We start from the raw sequence: 26282 nt of genomic DNA on the forward strand, positions 1-26282 counted from the left end.
AGCAAGAGAGAAGAAAATATTTACATATTAGGCAGGTCAAGCTGAGTTAGAGCAAACATTCTTCTGCCTCCTTTGCTTCATGAATTCATTTTTCCCTCAAATTCGTGTGTTCCAAGGAATCCTTAGATCATCCAAGACTGGGAGCCTGGGGTTTGCCTTTTCCTAATTCCAGGAACTCATATGTTTTGTGCTGAGCTATCTAAGTATTTATCTGCAAAGAGAACCTTTGGGACAGCCTTGAAAAGCGTGATTGCCCTCCCTGTTTGGTAGAGAAATTGATCTGTGCTCCTTGATGTCTCTTGACTTTTCCACTCCTGGTCTAGTGCATTCTTCCAATTTAGGCTACATTTTGAAAGTATGTGAAAGAATGACCTGTTGACCACTTTCAAAAATAACTTCAAAGCTTGGAACATTAAAGGGTCAGTATCTATCCTAGGTATCTTTGGTGCTGACACTGCATTTGACTTTATTATACCTTTGTATACTGCTTTCATGTCTCTTCTGTGGCACAACAAGCAACACCTACGTTCAGAATGTGTAGAACCTCAGAAGGTGTAGCTTTCAAATCCTAACATGGCTGAGAAAATGAAGGGCAATATTGGACAAGATGTTAAGGTGAATCGTGCCTTCTTTCCTTCATCTAGACATTTTTCTCTTAGGATTTGTACTTGTGTCCATCCTGGGTATGATAGCAGGGGAGAATGCTCCTCAGCTATGGAATGGTTGCTCTCTGTGACCAAAAAGCAGATTGCAACAGTACCCTCAGGAAAAGGCTCTCATACCAAACCTATGGGATTAGAGAACTGCAGAGGATTTGAAAAAGAGCTACACATCCCTCTCAATAATGTTTATACCTAAGCAAAGTACATTTACACATGTAGAAGATGCTGAATATCCAACAAAGGTGTTGGACAGCAGAAAGTTACTAGAAAAAGCACAAGGAAAAGCTTTTTAGCAGGTAAATTATAAATGGAAACTTGAAAATTTGGCTCAGCTGAAATTGGTTGCAAACTGAATTCACTTTTAGCAGGAAAAAAAAAGGAGAAAAAAAAAGTGACTGTTGAAACATTTCTTTTTAATACTTTAAAAAGTGTGTTGAAATTAGTATATCAATATTTAATTCTAACAAGAGGATAAATGACATAAAAATCGATGGTTCATTTGGAACCTGATTAAAAATTTTTTTGCCACAAAGAAACAGCAAAGAAAAAAAGGGCTTTATTTCTCCAATAAAATCTAAAGAATTAAAAAGGCCAGGCTAACCTCAAGCAATTTTAGTTTTTTCAGTCAGTCGTGGTGTTGAAAAATCAGTTATTCAGATCAGATTATTTGCTAATGTTCTGAGAACTTTCTAGCTGTCTGTTGCTTTTCATGTGAAAGCTGCAACATTGATTTTAATTTCAAAATCACTCAATGAGAGATTTTTCACTCTTATCATGCTGTCAGCTTGAGCCCATTCCTGTCACTATAATGAAAACTTGATCCTTTGCTCTCTTTGCAGAATATATGTGATGCAAAACAGAAGTCCCTTTTTTCTTTTTTCTTTCCTTTAGGATCCTTCATTCATTGGTATACCAAACCATTTGTTTCTTGATCTTCAATGAATGTGTCAGATCTTGCCTGTTTGAATGAACGATGGCATGGACATAAGGCATATGAGGATTAGATTCATATGATCAGGAAATACAAAAAGAAGCTTTAAGGCTTATTAGGGTTTTATGTCTTTTTTAAAAAAGGTATGTGCAAAGAAAGATGCACAGTTCTAATTTTTTGCTTTTTGCTACTGCTTTATGTTTTCTTTTTATTTAGTGTATCTAAACCTGGAATCACTCTTTTGATTAAGGAATCTAGGCAAAAATGCAAGCTGAAAAAAAGCAAATTTTAAAAGTATCTGAGAGCACTATTCAGGAAGTAATAAAAACCCCCTTATATCTGGAGCAGTTACAGTAAATATTTTGCTTGTGTTGTGTGAGGTCTTGAAGCTGCTCTCCATGAAGGAATGGTGGAACTTTAAGGAGGCCATCAAACTAAGATGACTGAATTTTGAAGTATGTTACACGACTCCTTTCCTGAGGGATAACCAGGAAAAACCCCAGAACAGCAGTGCAAATAGGACAGCCATTGGTGCGGATACTGAGCACCAAACTCGCCATGTCTGAGGACACCTGCCAGGTAAAGAAAGACTGTCTATAAAGATGCTGATACACCATAGAACAGATGAAGAAATAGATGAAACATAGAGTAGTTAAGTAGAACAACCTATTTTTATTCATTTTTTCCATCCTTCCTCTGTCTTAGGGTCTAAAGAAATAAAAAACATTGTTCTTCAGCCTATAGTGCTGTAATTAGCTGTATCTTTCTATGACATGATTCCACTCAACAGTTTGCCTGTAGATTTAGATGCACTAAGAAATAAGCCTAATTTCCAACAGGGCTGAGTAACCATAGTTCCTATGGAGAGCCCGAGGTGACATATTTTGTGGCTGTAAAACAGGCCAGAAAAGGACAAGGTATAAATGGAATGTATTGCTCACTTTTCACTGCCTGGTGGCTACCTCAGAGTGTGAGGTTATTGATGTTGTCTTATCAGAAACTTAAGGAGATCATATAATTTATTTATACTCCAGTAAACAATTCTTAAACCCATCTCAAAAATAACGGCAAAACTGTGGATTTATCTTCCTTTCATTTTTGAGGAAAATGAGTCGTATTTTTGAGAGTTTGATTAAGGTCACCTAGGTACTTCAAAAAGGACTAAAACTTTTTTTTCCTTCCATCCTTATGTCAGTGTTTTGCTAAATGTATTGTAGACTTGGAACTTAAAGACAGGTGTTTAAGGCTCCTCCTTTGATCATATACAGGCATGAAGTACATTTTAGGACAAATATGTTCTCTCAGTCAAACTAAGGTGAATTGATTTGAATAGAATTGCAAGATTGTACTGATGTAAATGAAAGGAGAACTTGCCGGTTTTGCACAAAATGGAGTTCTGAATTGTTTGTTACCAATGGCTAATGACCTGAAATTGTCCATTTCTCAGTCTTATATCTGTAATCTTACAGATGATGTTCAGAAACAGTCATAATTAAACAAATGAAAGTTTATTATCCCAGTTACAAAAACTAGGTATATGAATATTTTTAATGAGGTTGAGGAAAAATGTGGCATTGCTGCATTTTCAGTAGATCTATTTTTCCTATTGAAAGGACATAGATTATGGGAAGAAGAACATTCAGATCATATCACATAACAGGCATGCATAATCATAGATGTCGCATCTGAGAATGGTTTGGGAAGAGACCTAAAAGATCATCTAATTCCAAATCCTCTGTCATAGGCAGGGATAATTTTCCCTAGATAAGGTTGCTCAAAGTCCCACTCAGCCTCACCTTGAACCTGTCCAGGGATGGGGCATCCATATCTAAGAGAATAAAAATAATAGAATTTACAACAGAGTACAAGTGTTCAAACAGCTCTGTGGAGAGATAATCTGTGTAATTACATTCAGGATATTTAATTTAGATATTTTTCCATTTCGAAATAGATTTAGCTTTCCTCTGTAGACAGTATTTCTGCTACTGATAATGGGAGAACATCCTGCAACTATTTTGGTTATCATATTGATTGTGGCTGTAATTGTAACTGGGAAGAACAGAAAGAGCAAAATAAACTTACAGTAAGGCTCTCTTAAGATAAAGAAATATCTTCAGAGAGATATTTAGTGTTCTGAATACATTAAAAATAATTTTTAAAAATTGAAAGGAAAATAACAGTTTGGGATGTTTTAAAGCTTTTAATTTTGGGTACTCTATTACAATAATTTAAATGTTAATTTAAGTGTATTGATTTTGGTAGGGTTCTTTTTCTTTCATTTTCCCCTTTGTTTGGTCTGAGGGAATGGGTATGTATATTCTTCAACACAGCTAGCCTTTGCATAAACAATCATTTTTAAAATATAACTCTATCACATTCACTTAGAGAAGGTAATTAATTATGGAATCTCCAAAGTAAATCTTAAGTGGAAAGTAGGGGAAAAAGATAAAAAAACTACAGATTATATATTTTCTGTTTCCATGAACCACACGAGTGCGTGTGCACGCAGAGGAATTCACTGAATGTGATGTGACACCCAACCAGTGGATCCTTAGCTTACCAATCTCAAGTGAGAACTGTCTGAAATTTGGGAAATGTGCAAGACCATGTTCAAAGCCATGGTGAAAAATGTCAAATGACATGGTGAAAATGCCTAATCCTTTCTGGAGAACCCTTTTTGGAGAAGGAAAATATTTTTTGATGGTTGTACCCAGGTTTAGGCATTGCCCAAAGGAAGTATCAAAGACAACTTCATGGATTCTGCCTTCCTTGTGCGGTTACTTCACCTTTCTTTCAGGAGTCTCTGTCCAGTCAGGGAGTCTGACATGGAGAATCACACAGAATGGCTGACATTTGAAGATACATCCAGGGATCAGCTGATACAGCTTTCCTGCTCAAGCAGGGCCACCTACAGCTGGTTGCCTGGGACCGTGTCTGACTGAATTTTGAATATCTCCAAAGATGGAGATTCCAAAAAATCTCTAGGCTATTTCTGCTAGTAATCAGTCAACTTCAAAGAAAAAAAGGGTTACTGATGTTCAGACAGGACCTTCTGTACTTTGGTTTGTGCCCATTCCCTATGAATACAGTCTGCTTTGTCTGCCTTGCATCCTTCCCTTCAGAAGGGTGAAATTCCAACTATGACTGTTTAGCCTAGACAAGAGAAGTCTTCTCTTCTCAAGATTAAACAGTCATAGTTTCCTCAGCCTTTCCTCATGAGAAATGCTCCACAAGGATAACAGGAAAAATATAAGTTTTATCCTATTCTCTCTAATCCATCTTGTACCTTGCTGCTTGCATACAGATTTTTCTGGCATGTTACTCTTTCTGCATCAATTTTTTCAAAATATGAAACAGATTTTTTCTCAACTGAAGTTGTTGCAGAAGTGCTAATGACATCTATTTGAAGGACTTCATCTCTGTAACCTCTACCCTTTCATAAAAAATCCCATTAAATTGTTCTTTCCTTTAAACATTGTTCTGTTTCTGATGGATGGCTTACAGGCCTGTGGATCTCTGCAAGGTGTTACTAGTCTCTAGGAAATGTGCTAGGATGATTCAACACTTACAGGGAGAGACTCTTTTCTTCCCCGTGCCTCTTAACTCTGCCTTCCCAATACTTATAAGTCCCTAACATCTGAAAGATGCCGTCCACACCATTCCCATCTAATCCTGAATCACTTGAATTCTCCTGTGACCTTTCACTGGACCAAACTGTGTGCTTCAGTCCTTCGGTCACAGTTCTCACCTGAGTATCTTCCTCAGAGTCTGCTTCTAAAAAATATTATTAACAGGTACCATGGTGTGGGCAGAATCTGTGAGGCCAAATGTTGTATCAAGACAAGAAAACATGAACAGCATACAGAATGAATCTTAGAAACTGAGAGACATTGAAAATTATATTCCAGGGGCTGTGGGACAAGCAGAGCTCAACTGGTCAGTTTCTAAGTTTCCTGGGAAACTAATCACAACTTTCTGTAATTCTTGGGTGGATGAACTCTCATTTTCCTTCGAAAATTTGAGCCTGTTATCTTTGCAATATTTGGAAATTGCTAAAAGTGCTAAGCAATATTTTGTTTTTCAGCTGTGGCTCTTTCTGAGGACTCACCACTCAGAGAGCTCTAGGTGCTCTGTTCTCTGGTGTGTTATTTTGTTGTTCAACTTAGTTTGCTGGAAATGTCATGCTGCATTATGCTATGCTAGTATTTTAAGGGCTTTGAGACTCCTGATGCTGTGTACCAAGTATGAAAACATCTATTAATGTCTTATGGCCTGTAAGTTTTGACTTGTTTTGGTTTCTGTCCACATATTACTATGGTCCATAAAAGGTAAACATATATAAGCATGGATCAGTTCTGATTAGCTTCAACTTCATTGAACTCAGCTTAACATCAGGCTTACAAAGTCTACTTATAATTGGTTTTAGAATAGTACCATAGTTGTGGACATAATTTTTCTTGGAATCTATATGTCCTTTAAAACATCAGCATTAGATAACAACTGGGATGGCTGCCAATCCTTCTAGGGTGGTCCAGTGCACTTTGGAGGCTCTGCACAATACCAATTATATCTGTAAGCATATCCAACTACTGGCCTGTAAGTCAGTGTGGCAACATTTTCATGGATGATATTTCATTTAATTCAAGGTGCCATAAACTATTTTAATATAATAAAAAAAAGGAGAATATCTGAACCAGATGAATTAGCTTCACATTCCTCATGCCTATGGGCTACCTAATGGAAGGAGGAAAATGAGACTGTTCTTTAATTTTTGCATTCCTGGTTCTCTTCAGATTGCTGGAACAGCTAGCTCTGTCTGCATTTAGGATGGTCTCATTTTATATTCTGACCAGTTCAGTAGCAAGTGATGCTTCTGTCTTTCGGAAGCAAGTTCCAAGCTCCAAACAGCACTGTCTCCTCTTTTATGGTGCCTTATTGACAGCCTGCATTTTTGGGCTGGCCTCAAATAGTTTGAGTGTCATCATTATAACACTCATATTTCTCTGCTTATCAGAATTGCTAGGATTATATTGTGTCTGGCTCCACAGTCCATCTGGAATCAAATTGGTCATTGATCTAATATTGCAGTTTATCAGTGTTGCTGGAATTACATTGCAGATGACTCTGTGTACCAGCTGGAATTGAATTGGTCATTAATCTAATAACATCATTGCAAATGTGGGGGTTGAATGGTTGCATCCTTATACAGTTTCTGTACACTGCATGTCTTTATATTTGCTAGTCAAAATGCACTTACCTTTCTCGATGAAGATTTCTGCTCAATCACTGCTTGTATTTTCCTTTTTCCTTTTATTTCAGAAATCGCTTTAGGACAAAAAGTGGTTTTGATTCAAAACCTTAAGGTCATGACTGAAAGGCAAGATATTGCTCTACTCCTTTCCATGTTATTTTCCAGTGTAATGATCAGACTGAAAAAACTCTTTTGTATCATCTAATATTCATCAAAAGTTACCCACTACAGTAAAATTTTAAAACTTGCTGTCAGCAGGAAGGGGTATGCATTTTTAGAAAGCTCTTCCACTTGTCTTTGATTGAGATTGAAATGATTCACCCAGTAAAGAAACTTGTTTTTCCACTAATTACAGATGGACAGTTAAAATATGTCTAAATTTTATGTAGCTAAAATTTGATGTGACAAATTCTATGTTCTGTTTCCATGGTTCCTTTCATTTAGTCTATGTGTTTATAAATCCTTAACTGGTTTGGTTTGTTGCTCTTGCTGGACAATACAGTCTGCTCTGCTCTGGAAAAGCATTCGCTATTGCTCAAGAGTACCTTCCATCACCTGGGGCTTCTTGTGCCGCAAGGAAAAATATTTCTTAAAACTCAGATATTTTAGAGAGTTATCCAATGGATGTCAGAGTTCTAAGGTTTGTAACATAGCTACACTGCCTTGTGCATTTAAGTTTCAAGTAAAATCTTCCATCTCTGCAGTCTTTTTCTGTCTGTGATCAGTTGTTATCCAATTCCTGGATACCGTCAACTGTTTCAGTATCCCCTTCAGTATTTCAGTGAACAGTTTCTGATGTTTTTCTGCTTCGACCCCACTCCTCTCATAATGGAGTTTTACCTTAATTTCTCTCGTATTTATTCACTGCATTGAATTATTTACTCGTTTGGGCATGACATTCTCCATACAAATGTGCCTTCTCTTAAAGCTCCGGTTATGACTGTCTCTTTCCTTTCCCTGTCTTATCTGTGTGTTTGCTTTACATCCTGTTGAGGCTGTCAGTATGAGGTCTGCCACTCTCCTAAATCTGAACTAGTGCCTTTTCAAGACCAAGCATTGGAGAGCAATCTAAAATGCAGCTGTCTTTGCAGCCACATTCACATATGTTATGCTTCCTCTGTCCTCCAAGAGTCCTCTGGTACATCCTTTCTTGCCCTTATGGGTAAGCAAAGACTCTTGCCTGCTGCTCTGCACAGGGAGAGAATGGAAACACAGATCTAGGAACCTCTTGAACCGTTACAAGTATATTCATGAGGCAAGAATATACCACATGAAACCAAGGATGAACATGGATTTATCCTGCATAGTTTCTTTTTAGAAACAAAGCCTTATCAAAATGACACTATATTCCAATTAGTCCAATGGACTAGAATTTGTTTTTTCAAATGAAATGGCAGCTCTGTCTCCCTTAATTTTTAAGTGTGTAATTTATCCTAAAAAGAAAATCCACAAAGAAGAAAGGTGATGAAATTTTTATCTTCCATCTTGGTAAAGAAATAATGCATTTTTTGGCATATCAGGACAATTTTTTCTCAGTATCTCCACCCATCTCTGTCTCCATCTGACAAAAAGTGTCTTTTAGGAATGATACTGAATCTTTAAAAACATCTGCTGTTGTAATAAATAAAAGTAGCATCTAATAATTTTAATTCTTTACATTTTAATATTAATTTTTGTAGGTTTTTTTGTTTGTTGCTGTTCTCAGGGAAAAGGTTCTAAATAATAACAGATCACACTGATTTCCCCTTCTTCTTCAAGTGGTTTCCTAACCTCTCAGTAAGTGTATTATTGGCTAGTAGTATAAAGTTTTACTATTATCCAATCAGGAAAAAATATTTCTCTTGGTCTCTTACGGCTCATCTGTTTTTATTTTTCTATATCTTTTTCACTGTTTATTAAGTATTATTTATCTCTACTATGGGAAGCCTTCCCAGAACACCAATGGATATGTTAAAAACTATTGGGAATCCACAGGAAAAAAAATAGAAATAAAACTGTTAACATTTTCCATTTGACTTTTTGTTGTTGTTGTTTTTAAACACTGTTAAATTTGTTTTCAATGACAATATGCATTTTATACTGGAAGACTCAGACATGTGCTTTCAAATGCAAGTGCTTCAGAGGGGTAAAAAGGATAGTTCTACCTATGTGCCTCAAAAGTAGTCTTCTTATAGCAAAAGGGGATAAATAGAACTTGAATCAATACAAAAACCAAACAAAACAAAAACAAAACAAAATCAAAACAAAAACAAAACCAAAAACAAAAACAGAAAACAGAAAGAAAAAAGAAAGAAAAAATAGAGTCTGGCTAGAGGGTTTTTTTTTTCCTTAACTAGGAGTTGAGTTAACAGGTGAGCTTGTGAAAAGATGAGTACCACTTATGAAAACAGTGAAACAGTAAGAATGAAATACTGCTCCAATAATGGTTAAGTTAGAAGTCTCAAAACCTGCAGTGGTTTAAAGATATAAATTTTTAACCAAGTTGATAACTGTTCCAAAAATGAATATGGTCTAGTCTACACTGGGAGTAGGAAAAATGTATAATTTCTGATACATTTGGTCTTCTGTCATTAAAGACCATGCTGACAGCTGAAAGTCTCTTGCAGTATCTGCAAATGACTCAGCACAGAGGTGGGAACTATCACTTCTACTAAACCAACAGAAAAAGATAGAATAAATCAACCTGGGTGTTTTGAGACACATCACTAGTTCATGAAGATTGCTTTAAAGTACAGGTATAAGCTCAGTCACCACCCTTCTGAAAAATTAGGTGCATTTATTTCTGACTACAGTTTTCTCATTCTGTGTTGCTGCAAATCACCCTCTGCTCCATAAAGGAGGACTGCAGAAGGACAGAGAGAAAAGCAGAAGAGTCAGGTTTGTCCATTTCCTCTCGGAAACCTGAAGGGTAATTAGTGTTCCTGGAGAGCTGCAATCGCTCCTCGCCTGCCACCAGCAGCAGAGTACTCAGACACACGTCCTAATGAGAATCTCCATGCCTTCAGACAACCCTTCCACTTTGTTTGCCAGCTTCTTTATAGCATGTACCTGAAGATAAGAACATAAGTCAACAGAGCAACAACACAATCCAGGGTAACTCCAAAACAAGTTATTGTCTTTAGAAAGATCCATTTAAAAATTATACAAGCAATGCATTCCATACAGTAGTGGAAAGAACTCCCTTGAAATGGTGATGGAAGGGCCTTATGAACCTGCAACCTCACTGCATGGCAAGGAGGACAATTTCCATGCCCCTCTTCCTCTATTAAGCCTTCCCATGGCATGTTTGCTTTACTTTACTAAAGTAAAATAGACAAGGATAGGCATCTCTGGAGATGTCATTGAAAAGTAACTGGAAATGGGAATCTGCTTGCATATTCCTGAGTTTAATGTTGCACGAAGCTGTCACTTAGACTACGGCCTAATATCCTGGACTTCATGCCTAGGACACTTCTTTATCAACACAATTTAAAGAAAAAAATGAAAGAAACTATTTATTCCCAATGCAATTCTTGGTTTGGTGAACCTCCCTGGAGTTCTTCTTTGAAGACAGCTATTTTGCTTTGAGAGGTTTCCACACTATTACTTTAAAGTGAGAACCATTCAAAACTGAAATAAATTAACATTGGAACATGAACAGCTTGGAGAACAGCAACAAACCAAATGAAAAAGAATAAGGCAGCTGCTATGTGAATGGAAAAAAAAATCAAGAAATCCATTTGCACAAGTAAAAGTATTAAAAGCAGCAAAACAATCAGACTAATGGAAAAAATGTCAGATGAATGTGGTATTAGTGGAAGATGGGGATGTAATTCACAAGTGAGATGAAATTATTAAGAGTGTGGATCAATATACATAAACCCTAACATCACACAGTAGGCTAACCTCAAAATATTGAATATACTGAAACAAACAGGAAACTGTCCTAAAAACAAACAAACAAAAAAAAAGAAGACGGAATTATCAGAGCCAAAAGAGGATATTGTTAACAAGAAGACTTAGTAAAAAGAAAAAATCATTGCACTGTGAAAAGGACTAAGTTTGAACAGATTTTTTTTTCTTTTTTTTAAATTCATAATGCACAAATTTCAGCCTTTTGTTTTTTGATAAAAGACCTTCAGGATCACTATTACAGAAAATAACTATTTCCATGTCTCTGGTGTGATGATTACATTCAAACTGATAAACTGACAGCAACCTGTCATTTACTCTTAATTCTCTCTAACTCTCTGGGTAAAAACCCGCAGGGTGAGGTAGGATGGATGGAACACTGCTCCACACCCATGGCAGGGTCCTGTATCTTTGCCTTTGCTGTGGTGCTGTGAGATTTCACAGGCAGGAAACAGTCTGTGACAGTGAGCAAAAAGTCTCCACACCAGGCCATTTAGACAGGTCAGCAAGGCAAATAACAATGGAAAATTATAATTGTGTGAAGGAAACCTGTAATGAACCAGCTTACTCGTCACTCCAATTTTTAAGACACCATTTGTATCCTCTGATTGTTTCAATGGGCGATTAAGCATGATGCTTATGCCAGTTGCTCCCTTCAGGCCTGGAACAATGGGCTCAGATCACAGGTTTAGTGCATGCTGCATTCATTTTCTTATCTATATATGGAACAAATATGTAATCACACAAACTGAAGCAACGGAAGAATCAAAGTTGGCAAAGTCCAGAATTAAATTATTAGCCTTGGAGAAGTTGGGTGAATGATGCCCTTAAACCAAATCAATGAAAAGAAACTAAATCCCTGTTGTGATGTGCAATGCTCCCGCATTCAGAGCAGCACTGGCACAGGGTGCTTGCAGTCACTTCGGCTGATGTCACCAAAGGCTGTGAGTGCTCTGTGTGCTGTCTGGCACCACTGTGAGCACAGTCCTTGCAAAAAATTGATGCTGTGAGGACTTAATGATTTCTTTTCATGACCAGCGAACTGCACCCCACTGTCACCATAGCAATAAGTCACACTCCCCTCAATGTTCAAAACTAGCCCAGCTAGGAGTCCCACCTCTCTGTATCTATATGGTACAACTATTCTGTGCATATACGTATTGCACATTATTTACATTTAAAGATTGACTCATAGAATATCCTGAATTGGAAGGGACTCATAAGGACCATCGAGTCCAACTCCTATTGATTTTATTTATTGATGGCATTTATTAGATTAAACTGAGGAGGAAAAAAAATTAAGACAGAATGGAAATCTACTGAAGAATTAATGATTCTTCCATAACATTACACTGAATACAGTCCCTATAAGTCACTTCCATTATTTAAGTCACCCTACTTGATGACAAAGGACTGCTTACAGCTTTTGCCTGTCATTTGGTTACATGAGACTGTATGTCTACTATTTCTTCCTCCCTTGGAATTTCTGACTCCTGTGTGCATTGGAAAATATTTGCTTTACTGAATTTCTGTACAATATGTGTATTGCACAGAAATTCCTAAGTTCTTAGTTTTGATCTTAATTTTATGTTGTTGCACTTTATATGTATATGACATAACAAAGAAATAGATTATCTGAGGAATTATACATCATTGCTTCAATGCTTTCTCAATTGGGAAACTCCAAAAGGTATATTCTTTGATGGTAATCATGTATAGAAAAGAGAAGGTTCTAAAAAGATGTTCTTCAGGATTTGAGTGGTAAATAAACTGAAAACCAGTGTTTTACCATTTCAAACTTGTTAAGAAGAATTAACATAAAAACAAATTTAAATCTAGTGTAATGCCAAAATAATTTTCCTTAAAGCAGTCCATAGTTCAGGCTCTGTGGGAATTTTTTTTCCTCTTTAGTGAGAAAAGACTTTGAATGGATCATTTAAAAAAGAAACCCATTTTCTTACAAATTGTAATAAAATAATAGATATTTACAGGAAGTTAATGATAATATAACTTTTTCTTGAGGGAAAAAAGGTAAAAATCAATTAAAAAGAAACAAAATGGTCTCAGATGTATCATTTATTTTATGCGATAAAAATGGAAGCAGAGTTAATTTCAACTACAAACAGACCCACAAACTTCCTTTGCTAGTAAAGATCACTTTGGGACATCTGTAGAACTCGCTGGCAGCCTGTCATATGATTCTCCTGCTTTGCCTTTTTCTGTATTGGAGGGTGTCTCCATGTCCTCTTTAATTAGGTTGATCTTCCTCCTAGATCAATGACTCTCAGATACAGTAACTGCTGTATTTCAAAATTATTTTTCATTTCTGGTGCTCTGTTGGCTGGCTATACTGTAATCCCCAAATCAAATTAATCCAGTAATCAGTGGTTCTAAAATAAATCACTGGAATCAACTTGAGATGTCTAAGGTTTCAGACAAAGCCAAAAAGCAATGGGTCAGAAAATACTTTCTCTGCTGTTTGCATATTACATATGGGTGGCAGTTACAGCTTGCATGTTCTCTCCCAGAATTGAATGGATCAAATAGGCAGCATTTCTTTTTTTTTACACAGCGACTTCATGTTCTCACTTTGTTTTTCCACATGGACCTTCATATAAAAATATTTTCAGGGATAAAACAGTATATGATTTTTTTGTTATGCAACATAAACTGACACCAACAACAGTTCAGATGACATTATATACTGAGGAGGAGAGACTCAAAGCAGGAGTCTCCAGGAGGAGGAGGACTCCAAATGAAAACTGAGAACTTAAATAAAATTTGTACTTATGAAAATCATCCTCTAAATCTGTTCATACAGAAAAATATATTTGCTATAGGACTCTGACTTAAAATTCATAATAAGAATGTGAAGGAATTATTCTAATACCTAATAAGAGAAATAAATTGCAGAAACTGAAGCTGTTTCTTTATTTCATCTCTGGATATTTCTTTTTTAACGTGCTTATATCTGAAATAAACTGCTGCAATTATCTGGCTGTTTAATTACTTCATAACAATATGGTGTCCTCCAATTTCTTACAATGTAAATTATGTGAATTAGTTGCAAGATGCAAAAAAAAAGTTAACTGATGTAAGATATTTTTATTTATTTTGAGCTACCAATTTAATCCATTTTAGAAAATGCTAGAAAAATTAAATATGTGTAAAAAAGATTCTGCTAAGCTAAAAGAGAGAAGAATAAAAATTATCAGTCAATATTACCAGAATGCTGTTTCTTTTTGTTTTTCCACTATTTTAGAGATAGAAATGCTATGAAGAAAATGCAAAACTTAGCAACATATTTAAGAGATTAATACAGAAGCCTACTGATACACATAGTTGTGTGTATTTGGCTTATAAGAGCTTGAAGGCAGGTCTGGCTTTGTCCAGTCTATGGCCTCCTGGAAATCCTAATTACTGTAGGCAAGAACAAGGAACTGGATCAACTCTACAAAATGCTTCTGTACTTGCTGAGTTAATGCATAAAAGGAAAGGGCAGAATGTGCAGAAAAGTGGGGAGTGAAAAATGACTGTGATTCAGGTGCCATGAAAAGCACTAGCAAACCTAGAGGAATCAGGCTGAAAATTTGGAAGGTTAGTAAAGAAATCCTTCATTTTTTTACCCCTTTGGTCTTATCCTTAGAACACAAAGAGTCAGAAACTTAAGCCTATTACACAAGAAACACTAATAAACTCATGCAAATTCTTTGAAGTCATAAAGGAAATCAGAAAAAATGGTTTAGATGATGAAAATAAAATGTTTTGACTACAATCTGTGCTGTATTTCATGTAGCTATTCTACTGTCTTTGCAACAAGGGGATTTTGCTATGTATATTTGTCCAATGTCCCTGTTTTTTATTTTCATTGTTTTATTTTTTTATTCTCTTTTTCAGAGGAAACCTAAACAAGCACAAATAACTTTGTTCTGTATTTCAGGACATTTATAACAAAAGGCACAGCATTAACAAAGCTGTGGAGGAGTCTTCTTTCCATAAGCTTAAACATCTGTAATTCTACTGATGATTGAAATTAAAAACTTTGCAAATGACTTTAGAGGAATATTAAAGCAGGAGAAGGGGGAATAAGATGACTTGAAAGGAAGCATTCTGAGGAATAATTGATCTGAATTTGTCTGAATACTCTAAGGAGCCAGGTGAGCATTCTATGCTTCTATATTCTGGGAAAGCTTTTCTTCCCTGTGTGAGACGCAATCAGGCTTTATAGTTTCATATATTTATCTATTTTAGTTTATAATGGCCAGGCCAGTACTGGTTCTAAAAGAATGACTTGATGAAAATCTGATGTCTGTGTTCAAAATGGATATTTTAGGATTTTGTAGTTAGACAATATTCATGCTCTTGAATCTTTCTTGTCATTAAGAATGCAGGATTAACTTTCAAAAATCCATTCCTAAGTGGGCCAACAGGGAATGATGCAATGTCCATGTTGGCCAGAACACACTTGACTAGCTGGAAGTTAATAATGGCCAGGGAAGAAGTTGCTGGAAGAGTGTCATGGAGAGCTAAATGAATCTGGAGTAAAAGATGAGAAAAGTGCTAATTGGGGTGAATTTGTCACCTGGATTTGCAAATACTGGCAAAGCAGAATTTCATAATGGTTGCAAATTCATAAAAAACCCTGGTCCCTCCTCCTTCAAATAAAAAAATATAAAAACTGTTTCAAGCTATGTGTAGGAAGAAGCAAATCTCATTAAGAAATCTGGAGAGTTTAGAAGCATAAGTCATGTTACAGAGAGAATTTATCTATTAATATGTACAACTAAAATTGTCCACTTTTCAATAATTTTAAAAGAATTTTGTCATCTTGGGGCCCATTTTTCTAAACAGTTCTCTTCATAATAGCAACTTTTTGTGGGAAACCATGTGCTAGTCTCCACTGATTCAGCAGTCCCTTTGTGGACAAATTCTGCTGTTCCAATTCAAGGCCAAATACATCCACCACTGTATCCTTCAATTTCTCATTATGCACATGAAGTTACTGGTTTCACACTAAAGGCTGCAGAATATATTGATGATTTCCTGTATCAATAATAGCCTGATCAGCAGGACCAGGGCAGTGATTGGCACCAGGGAAGCTGCAACTCAAGTGCTGGGTCCAGCTCTGGGCCCCTCACTGTGAGAAAGACACTGAGGGGCTGGAGTGAGTCCAGGGAAGGGCAGTGGGGCTGGGGCAGGGTCTGGAGCACAAGGGCTGTGAGGAGCAGCTGAGGGAGCTGGGGGTGTTCAGCCTGGAGAGGAGGAGGCTCAGGAGGGACCCTAACAGTCTCTGCAGCTGCCTGAAAGGAGGTAGTAGACAGGTTGGGGTCAGCCTTTTCTCCTGAGCAACCAGTGCCAGGACAAGAGGAAATGGGCTCAAGCTGTGCCAAGGGAGGTTCAGGCTCCCTTGGACATCAGAAGAATTTTTCCCCTCAGAGGGGCAGTCAGACATTGGAACAGGCTGCCCAGCAGGGTTGGTTGGGCTTGAACATCCCTGGAAATGTTTAAGAAGTGACAGGATGTGGCTCTTAGTACTGTAGCTTAGATGACAAGGTAGTGTTCAGTCAAGGATTGGCCTCTATGATTTTTGAGGTCTTTTCCAACTGAAATGATTTTTTGATTAGATTGCTCTCAAACATTTTTTTGTTTATTACTGCTATAGGTTCCAATCAAATGAAAAAAGAAGGAGACCCTCTTTTTGAGTGTTACATGCAGAGAATGGCATTGCTGAAAAGTGTTTGCATATCCCCCCATGACAGATTATGACGCAGTAGTTTTCATGCTGGCTTGTGTCAGAACAATACATGCACAATGACTGGGAAAACATTGTCGATTCCCTTGCTCCAGACAGTTCAACTGACACATCTGAAGCATGAGGAACCTTAAACACCAGCTCAAAGATGGAAAAATCAAAGGGAAATCAATGAAACACCTTGTTTTGTACTTTCAGCTCTGGAGAAAAAGTGTGCATTATTCAGGAAAAAAAAATCCACTGAAGCAATTTCCCTGATCTGCAAAAGCAAAAGAGAACATCTCTAGCAAAGTAGGTAGAAATATGGATGCCAATGACTGTTTTTCTGATGCTGAGGCAACTCAAAAGTCAATGTTATTTAAGAAACATAATATGGTAGAGATGAATCATTTCTTCTCAGCTTTGGAGACAAATCTGATATAAGTATATCTAAAAATATTTCAACAAAGCTGTTTGGAGATGGGATTTTGTCTTGAAGTGCAAAGTGCTGGTGTGAGAGAAAATTTAGATGTCAAAGATTTGACAAAGATTTGACATTTCATGCAAACTGCTCATGAAAATACATCTCTACGCAACAAAAGGTGTGGAAAGCAGAAGTCATTCACCATGGAAAATATAAACAGCTACCATTTTCAAAACTTACCAGCCTTGTATTGTATGTCTGATCTATGTGTTCTACACCATTAAGCACTGCATTTAGTTTTGTTTAGAAAAAATCTAGGCAAAATATAAATTTTTTCTTGAACCTGAACATCTGCATTTTGTTTACTTCAGTAAAGAAAGTGTTGAAAATTACAAAAATAATAGTTCTGGACATTGCAGAAACAATTGTCAGATGAAACTGATCTCAGCAAAGAATTAGTAAATTCTGCTGTTTATTTTCATAAATAATTTGTGCTTCTACAAGTTGTACAATTTCATTTGGAGGCCAAATTAAGTAAATATACAAAAACTGTAATTAAACCTCAATATTTTTTTCTTCATTAGATTTTCAGTTAGACTTATAGATAGAGAATACCAAATGATCCCAGGAAGTATAAAAACCCAGGCAAAATTATGAGTAGCAATAAATGTCAGCAGGAATAGCCCAAATAAAAGTCAATTTTAGATGTCAATTTTCATTAAAACTTAAGCTGAATGCTTGATATGATTGACAACTTCTATTATCAGTTCTGGGATTTCAAATAACTTTATTTGATAGTCACCAGTATGAAAAGTAATGCATATTATATTATTCCTTGCATCTGAAATGCCATTCAGGGAGGTTCTAGAAATAAGACATAGGTAAATGTCTGACTCCCTGTGGGGACCTACATATTAGAGTCACAGTCTCCCTCTGGTATGTATATATTACAAACCTGAATGAAGATAAAATGATTTCGCCCTTTTGGACATGTCCTCCAATTCATATTTAGAGAAACAGCAAAAGAAAAGGCTGAGTGATGAGCTCCTCAGTCATATATGAAGGGACAGAAAAATTCTCTGGAAAAAAAAAAGCCCAGAACAGATACAATGCAGTGATGTAATTTCTCAATGATGGCTTTGTACTCTACTGTCAGTGGTATCAGCAAAATATACTGGAGAATTATTTGAAACTGCAGTGTGTAATTCAAAACAACAAAGGAATGCTCCTCTAGCATTCCCTGGCTCTTCCCAACCTCCCCTCATCAATGCTTTTCTGACCCAGTTATCCCTTAGATTTTGTTTCATAATGATTGAACAAATCTTCATAAGAACACGGGAGGGTTTAATACAGTTCTAATGGGATACAGAGACCCTCGTCAGACAGCTGAGTGACTGCTGATGTGACTGATGTGTAACCTCACCAAAGGATACCTATCAACACCTACTAAAAGGGATTAAAAGTGTCTTTCCAGCTGTGCTTAATATCACTGCAGAGCTGAACAGTGAAAGAGCTCAATGGAAAACAAGGAAACAAGTTAGTCCCCAATGCCAACTTAGTTTCTAGTATTAATGAACAACACTAAGGGAATAGCATCCTTTTCTTTCTGCATTTCATTAGAGGAACTCTCAAAAGGCTGGAAGCAGAAACAAGAGCTTAAAGAACTTGTGCCTTGGTTGTGTTTAAAGGAAATGCAAAATTATGCCTATTCCCTGTCCTGCTTAAAGTTTATTCATAATTGAATCTAGCCTAAAGGCACAGTTTGAAGGAAATAAATTTAAAAATTATCTCTAAGTAAATATTTCTAATAAATTTCTGTTAGGAACACTTCCTGTGCTAAATTAATTTCTGATGTGTTTAGGTTCCTTGTCAGTGGGTTTTAAAAGAGAATTCTAGTTTACTAGAATGCAAGTTCAGAGAATCTTTTAATTTTAAAGAACTCTACTAAGATAGTCATGAAAAAGGCATTTTGAAGTAGCCAATGTGATGGTTTGCATAAAAAACCCTTTGTACAAACTTTGGGATGTATTACTGAATACTGTTTTTCTTCCGACACAAGAATTACCTTTTATTTGTGCTTAATTCTCAATATTGAAAATTACTCAGAAAACTGAAAGTTCTTCAAATGCAATTCTAGAAGAGGCATAAGACGGGTATCTCTAAAGATTTTTTTTTAAATATGGAGTAACTCCAGAAAGGATATAAGGAGGAATATAAATTTTTAAACAAATTTTGAAGGTCAGTGACCTTTTTCCACTCAACACCTAAAATATTGTAAATGTCTGACTTTAGCAGGGTCTGTAAGAGTCAAATTAGAGACCTACTTTTCCTGTGCAATCAATGAAGAGATGAAGGTTTTTGGCAAGAGCCTATTGGCAAGTTCTGTACACAGGGACTTGAAATAGTTATCCTCAAGAGTTAAGACCTCCAGTTGAAGATTTTCAAACAAGAGCTCATTTATATTGAAAGAGCACCAGATGTTTGTAATGCACACCTCTTTGTAATATCCCACTGGTTGGCCTCCGTCTGGCATCAGTCAGTGGCATTTTCCAAGAAAGTTCTTCCCATCTGTATAGAAGAAATATGAAGATTGTTAGAAATAAGCTGTTGAAATTCCTCCTTAGAAGATGCTGATTCACCAAATGGAGGAATTTTAAGAGAAACTATATCACAAAAAATCTTGACTGAGAATTATTGAACCAAGCTTCTCCTTTAAAAGATCAAAATAATTTGTACATATTTTTATAACTAACATAGCAATAAAAAAGACACCTAAGCCTGTATTTTCCACCTACCTTATACATCATTGATGTAAAGTGTTAGCAAAACACAGAAGGCAAATATGATTTAAGTCAAAGTTTTAGTAAAATTTTCACTTCTGGGTTGCTGTATCAACTTTAGAGTTAATTTAACAGTTTCCTACTCCTTTGAAAATAGTATCTCTGCTTGTTCATTACTTATTTGAAAGAAAACTATCTACACTGCTTAGCTTCCATCTACAGTATAAGTATTAGGCTTTTATCATTTTTCAAATCCAACTAAATTTATTAGCTAATTTAACATTTGAAGTTTGGGGATTTCCAGAAAATTCTTTAGTACTCTTCTCTACTTAAACTCTAACATTCAGCTAAGATTTTTGGAAGCTAGTGATTTATTCTAAGCTGTGAATGCACACTGGGAAATTTCTCTACAGGTTTTTTCTCACTAAAAATTCCAATTATTTTTCCTCTTGATGCAGTTTTGACACTGCTAGCAATGATGAGATTTCTGATGTTGGCTGACCACTGGTACTGGCTAAATCCATATAGGAGAGGTTTTAAATGACAAATATATTAAAACCTCTAAGTTATGAGACCTTGTTAGCTCTAGATTCCTATCACTGCATATTTTTTTTACAGATAGCATGAGGAGAGACCAGACCAGGGTGATCTCAGATAAATTGGACATTGCATCTCACTTTTAACGCTTCAAAGTTTCAACCATTTACTCTGATTGAACTTTACCGTTCATTTCACTATATAATTAAAATTGCATCCCAGTGTGTCTACCCATTCTTAACATTTTCCTCCATTCCCTAATTGCTGTACACTTTTTACTTTTCCCACAATCCATTAGGCTTTTATAATTTTTATTCTCTCAGCTTATTCTGGCTTTGCCTCTCTGTGCAGTCACTCTTGGATTTTCTTCATGTCAGGAAATAATATATCCTAAAATTTTGTAATGACTACTTATGCTCTGTTTCAGCGATAATACCCTAATAATCTCTTACTCTCAAGTGTAACACCCACAGAGTCCACCTTTATATACAAATCTCAATTCCATCTCTTTTCCACAACATCAGAATTTCTGTTCCATTTATTTTTCAATCTCTCATGATCTTTTCGATTTTCTTCCTTCTACTTACTTGATTTCCCTGAAATATTATTATGTCTATCAATTCTTTGCAGTGAAGTACTTGATTTGTTTCGCCTCACTCATTTGGGCCTGGTAGAGCCACTGGTCCATTACACATAGGCTCTCCTAATTTATTCTTTTTTTTAATGTACAGTCTCTATGATTTTGATTCTGTCAGATCACTACCTGAATCTACCCTTTCTGGTTTCAGATATGTAGTTGACATATCCTTCTGTCTTTGCAGTCCATTGCCTCCCCTTCCTTAGCACCAAACCTGAGCTGGATGTAGATGAGCTGTTTGTCACTGTGGTCCCTCTCCTCTGGGAGGTGGTTTTTTCTCAGTTTTTGCTGCCTCTTTCCCCCTCACTCACTACACAGAAGTGACAATTACTTCGCCATCCTCCTGCTCTACCGTCTGGGAGGCATTTAATGTCCTTCTCTCTTGCTATCAGTTGTGTTGGCAAATATGAGACAGTTCTCTGTCTTCCTTCCTTCAACAAGTCTCCTATGCTCTGATAGACAGCATGTAAATGTGATATAAAGGCAGTAGTAGCTCTCTCAAGGAATCCTTTGCATGCTTTTTCTCACAGGTGTCCAAACCAGCCTGATGGGGCAGAGGGAATCAGGTGGTCTTGGACACCTGTGAGAAATCAGTGGGAAGTAGGGTTTTTTCAGCTGGTAGTTGTCCCAGGTTTGGCTTGGAGCATTGGGAAGGATAGAAAACAAGACGGGCTAGTTTGCCATGCTGGAGTGACTTTACCTGTGAGGTGTTCCCTCACTGAGTAATTAGCATCAAAAAGACATAAGCTAATTGATAAGCACAGTTTTGTAATAAAGACCTAAAATATTTACTGTGGTAAAGGATTCAGATCTAGAATGTCTAGATCTTTCTTCAACTGCTGCTTCAAGTTGCTATTTCTAATGCAAATAATTTCCAGTAATAGAGAGTTTATCCAGTTCAAATGAAAAATGCTACTTTAGTGTGAAGATGAATGCATCACTTAGAATGATGGATATATCAGAGGTGCACTAGGCAATTTCAGCTTCAGTAGAGATCCTGCTGCTTGGTGGTATCTGTTGTCTCTTGTCAGGGGAATTGATCTGATAGCAAGAGCCAAGCTCAGAGGAAGGACTAAAGGTCCCAGCCCTCTGATGTACCCTGCAAATGTCTCAAGGAGTCTTGGGTTATGTAGCACCAACTGCTGATCTCTAAGGAGTGGGACTGAAGTCTTGGCTGGGTGTTATGAGTTTGAATTTAGTCAATAAACCAGCTAATGATGATTTCTTCATACAGCCCAACAATACATCTTCGCTCTGCTCTGGATGAGCCACTTCTCGGATAACTGAGTTTCCACAGCCAATTGATATTTACTCTTGGCAAACACCACTAAATAACACAAAAAAAAGGAGCACTATGCATCAGCATACTGCCAGTATTTTATCAAGCTGTCATCACAAAATTTTCCCCCCTTACCTGAGCTGGTATATGTTTGCCTACTCATTCAAATATAAGAGTTTGTCTCTTCTGAGATCTGATTAGCCTAAGCTAGCAAGACAACTCACATTGATTGGATTCTGCTGCGAAGTATATTTTCTTCTGATAAATTTAGTGATACTACATTGTTCATTAAGCAGAATTTGTAAAAAGCAGGAGAAGCAAATAGGCATGGAGGAAAATCCAGTTATTTAATGCTCTTAGAAAACATTTTAAAATATTGGCAACATCTCTTTTTCTCAGGGCCCTGTACCCATAGTACACTAAACTGCATCTTAGTGATTTGTGGCCTTGCATTTCTGTTTTAAAAAGTTGTTTATCAAAAGGAAAGGGAGTCAACTCTGCTATTTTTCACTAACTAAGAGGTAGGAACAGCAAAATACAATAGGAAGGATGTGGTTTTTGCACACAGTCCATTCATAAACTGCCATGGGACAACAGCGAAGCATTGCTTCCACACTACACTCACTAAGCTTGACATCTCTTGCAACCCTACTTATTAAAGTACTCCAGTGGGCAAAGGGTATTTCATTATGTGTCATAACAGGATAAACATCTGTTTTCTCATTTTGATTCCACCCACAAACTACTAAAATAAGAAAGAATATGCAAATTATAGATATTTGGAAATAGGTTAATCAAACAGATGCCTTATTTTAAAGAATCAAAAGGCAAAGAACACCTGCATGGCTTAAAAAGTAAGATGAAAAGAAAAAAAAGATCCTTTCCCTCCCTGTTCCTCTCATATGATAGACAGGTGCCTGCCATTCTGCATGGAGTGCTGCTGTGAGTTTGATGGCTTCTTCAAGTGTTAAAGTGCTCCTTCCATGAGTAAGGCACTGCATTGAAGGAATGAGACAAGAGCCCTTTTTCATGCACTGATGTCACATATTTTCCATCCACCACAGAGTTCCAGTCTCTGACTTTACTCTGCATTATTTGCAATCAAAGTCAGGATTTAAAGAGAAAACTATTTGGTTGAGACAGGTAGCAGTGTTTCAGCTTTATTTATAATCACAGACTGACTGCCACAAAATAGAGCCAGATCTTTTGAGCAAGTACTATAAGTATGGAGAAAAAAGAGTAATTGAAAGAAGCCAGAAAATAGAAAAATACTTTAAAAGGATATCTTGGCCCTCTAGACTGTTAAAATATAGGGTTAGTTTGACCGCTGATGATGTGTCTGCACTTTGGAAATTGCCCACATATTTGAGAACATCTGGTATGCTTCTAAGCACTGCATTTTACAATTGGAGTTATATTTCTAGTTATCCTAGTGGTGCATGTAACACATTTTCAGTAAATGAAGGAAGAATACTTTCTCCTTTCCAGAAAAGGGGGAAAAAAGTTACTTTTCCCAAACTGATCAGAACAGGCAAATCAAATTAAGGAAATGAAAGTAAAATTATTGAAGGCATCAAATGATAGAGAAAAACAATAGATAAGATAGTTACAGTAGATTACCTTCCATCTGTAACTAAAAATAAAAGATAAAAGAGTCCCTTGTGTCTTACCTCTATTACATGAATGAGAGATACGCACATACAATTGGTTTCTGATTTATATCAAAGAGATTTTTAAATAATTAATACTTAAGCATTCTGTAATATAAAGGGTGCTGACCAGTGTTTTTAGAACACCAATAAAATGGTAGTTGTTTTGTGGACACATGACTCTTTAGGACTCTTAAAATTATTTCTTAATACAAGTAATGCTTGCACTAACATTGCAAAATTTTCCAAGTTTCTAAGATTGTACCAGCTAGTGGCACCTTCTCCCAGAAGCCACCCCTGCAGCCCTCCCACACCACCAAAACCTTGCCACATAAACCCAACACAACAACCTACAATATTCAGCTCTCTGTTGTCCATTACTAAGCAGAATGCTGAATGCAGTAGAAAAATATCAAACTAAATAATGATTCAGCAGAGAAAGTAAGCACATTTGTGAGTTACTGGGACTATTCAAGGTCATAAAAGACACACATATGTTTAAATGCCATAAAGAGACTGGGTCAGAGATTTTTAAATACGTGATTCACCTTGGTTAACTGTAACATATTTTACATAATGACTCCTTTGTGGATAAATTAAGAAAAACAATATTATTAGTAAATTTTAATACCTTAGTGTCTTTTTGCTGCTTATTAAGTTCCCAAAATATTAAAGTCAGATTTTAAAAAGGAAAATAAAATAAGAATATAAAATACACACAGTACTTTGTTTAACTATCCCTAGTATACAATTTTTTAGAAAGGATTCTATCCTTAATTTCAATCACAATTGCCTTTGCCAGTGCTGTGCTGTCAACCTGAAAAAACTCTCCAGATGAATTTGAATTTTGGCAGCCATCCAACTATTGGATCTTGTGACTGAAGTTAGTTGCAGCATTCACTTATGTTCTGAGGGACTTATTCACAAATCTTTAATGAAATTTCTATGCCAAAACTGTACAGAACTTATTTATTTTTCTTGCCATTTGTCAGGGTCAAAGTACATATTTCTGCAAAAGTTGAGGCTTTCTAAAACATTCAGGATGCCAAGTTCTTTGGCTTCAGAGTTGCATGACTAAAGCCAGAAAATAGATGGATCTGGCACTTTCAAAATTGCTTAAAAATAGAAATATTACAAAAGTTGCACACATGTGCAATAATACTACTTATTCTGACAGAAAGAACAGTGTGCACATTGTACTTTTTTTCTTCGTTTTTACCTATTTTAAAGACACAAGCTTTTAAAGACAACCCTCCTAATTGCAGGTACCTAACTCAGCCAGCTTTTCCTTGCCTTCAGAACAGCAAACTGGATCAGCTTCTATGCAGTGAAATCTCAATGTGCTGAAAGTCACTTAGTGAAGCAGCAGTGAACATTAACCTTTTGCTGCCTCTGATGCTGACACATCTAGTGCTGCAGCAAGAATTTTCCTCACTTCAAAGTTCCAGTTTCCTTTGTTTTGCCACTGGAGTTGCTCATTCTACATGACAAAAGCCAGATACTTATCTAAGTAATCAGAACTTGCATTAGCAGCCTACAGGCAGCAGACATGCTTGGAATGATAAAATCTGTTATATCATGAGGGTGGAAAAAAAGTCCTTGTTCTCCATAGGAATTTGTGATCAGTCACTATTTAATGCCTGGAGTTCACAGGAATGAGTTCTGAGTCTTTGACAATATTTGTGTGGCAACTTGACCAACTGGGTTTTTAAGTAAGTAGAACAATGAATTCAAAGGTGTATTCTGACCCCCTCTATGAGCCCCACTGAGAAGAGACATGACATTTGCACTTTGTTACATACCTTTATTACCATCTCAGACAAAAGTGCACAGCTCTATCCATGTTTTTTTCTGAAGAAATGAAAGGAGTAGAAAACTTCTGGAACAAAATTTATTAGACTGTGAAAGGCATGGTGAGTACAGACACATCGTTTCACTCTTACCTTTTGCCATGCTGAAACATCTTTCCTTGAATGTTTGACTTCTGTGGTTTGGGAAAAATACAGCATGAGAAGGAGAATACTGAAGAGACAAAAAATCCTTCTGGAATTCTTTAGCAAATCCAAATATTACATTTGTTTTCCTAATTAAAAAATTGAGTCTTAAATATAGGTCATCTCATCCCCTCCATAGTACAAGCCCATTAATCATTAAAAGCCAGTTGTGTAATATTCATGCAATACTACCATGTACTGATGCTGGGTACTATTTCATCAACATCCAGTTCTGATTTCATCTGTGATTTTTTCACCTGTTTCCTCATAAATCTGCCAAACTCAATACTGTTCGCCCTGCTTTTTTGTTATTTATAATTTCTATTACTGAAGTGTCTGAATGTTTCAAACATGGGGCTTCCTGTTGTGCTAGGTGCAGTATACACAACTAAATAACAGCCTGCTCACAAAGAGGTTATTACAAAGTTGAACATTAGCATCCAGGAAGAGCTTTCCTGAAGCTATGGAAACAACAGAAGAAATTATAGGTGTTAGAAGAAACACAAAGGTAATACA

General features: G+C 36.4%; 1 long non-coding RNA gene across 2 annotated transcripts; it reads right to left on the reverse strand.

The window, feature by feature from the left end:
* Nucleotides 1-1940: 1940 nt before the first annotated feature.
* LOC141728605 (uncharacterized) lies at nucleotides 1941-25905 on the reverse strand. Of its 2 annotated transcripts, XR_012579728.1 has the most exons (4): nucleotides 25716-25905; nucleotides 19385-19458; nucleotides 17846-17969; nucleotides 1941-9892 (listed from the first exon to the last, which is right to left on the reverse strand). It is a non-coding gene; the product is annotated as an uncharacterized LOC141728605 (long non-coding RNA). The 2 variants fall into 2 exon arrangements; XR_012579727.1 differs by lacking the exon at nucleotides 17846-17969.
* Between the last annotated feature and the right edge of the window lie 377 nt (nucleotides 25906-26282).

Source organism: Zonotrichia albicollis, chromosome 3 (genome assembly GCF_047830755.1).
Source record: "Zonotrichia albicollis isolate bZonAlb1 chromosome 3, bZonAlb1.hap1, whole genome shotgun sequence".
NCBI lineage: Eukaryota > Metazoa > Chordata > Aves > Passeriformes > Passerellidae > Zonotrichia > Zonotrichia albicollis.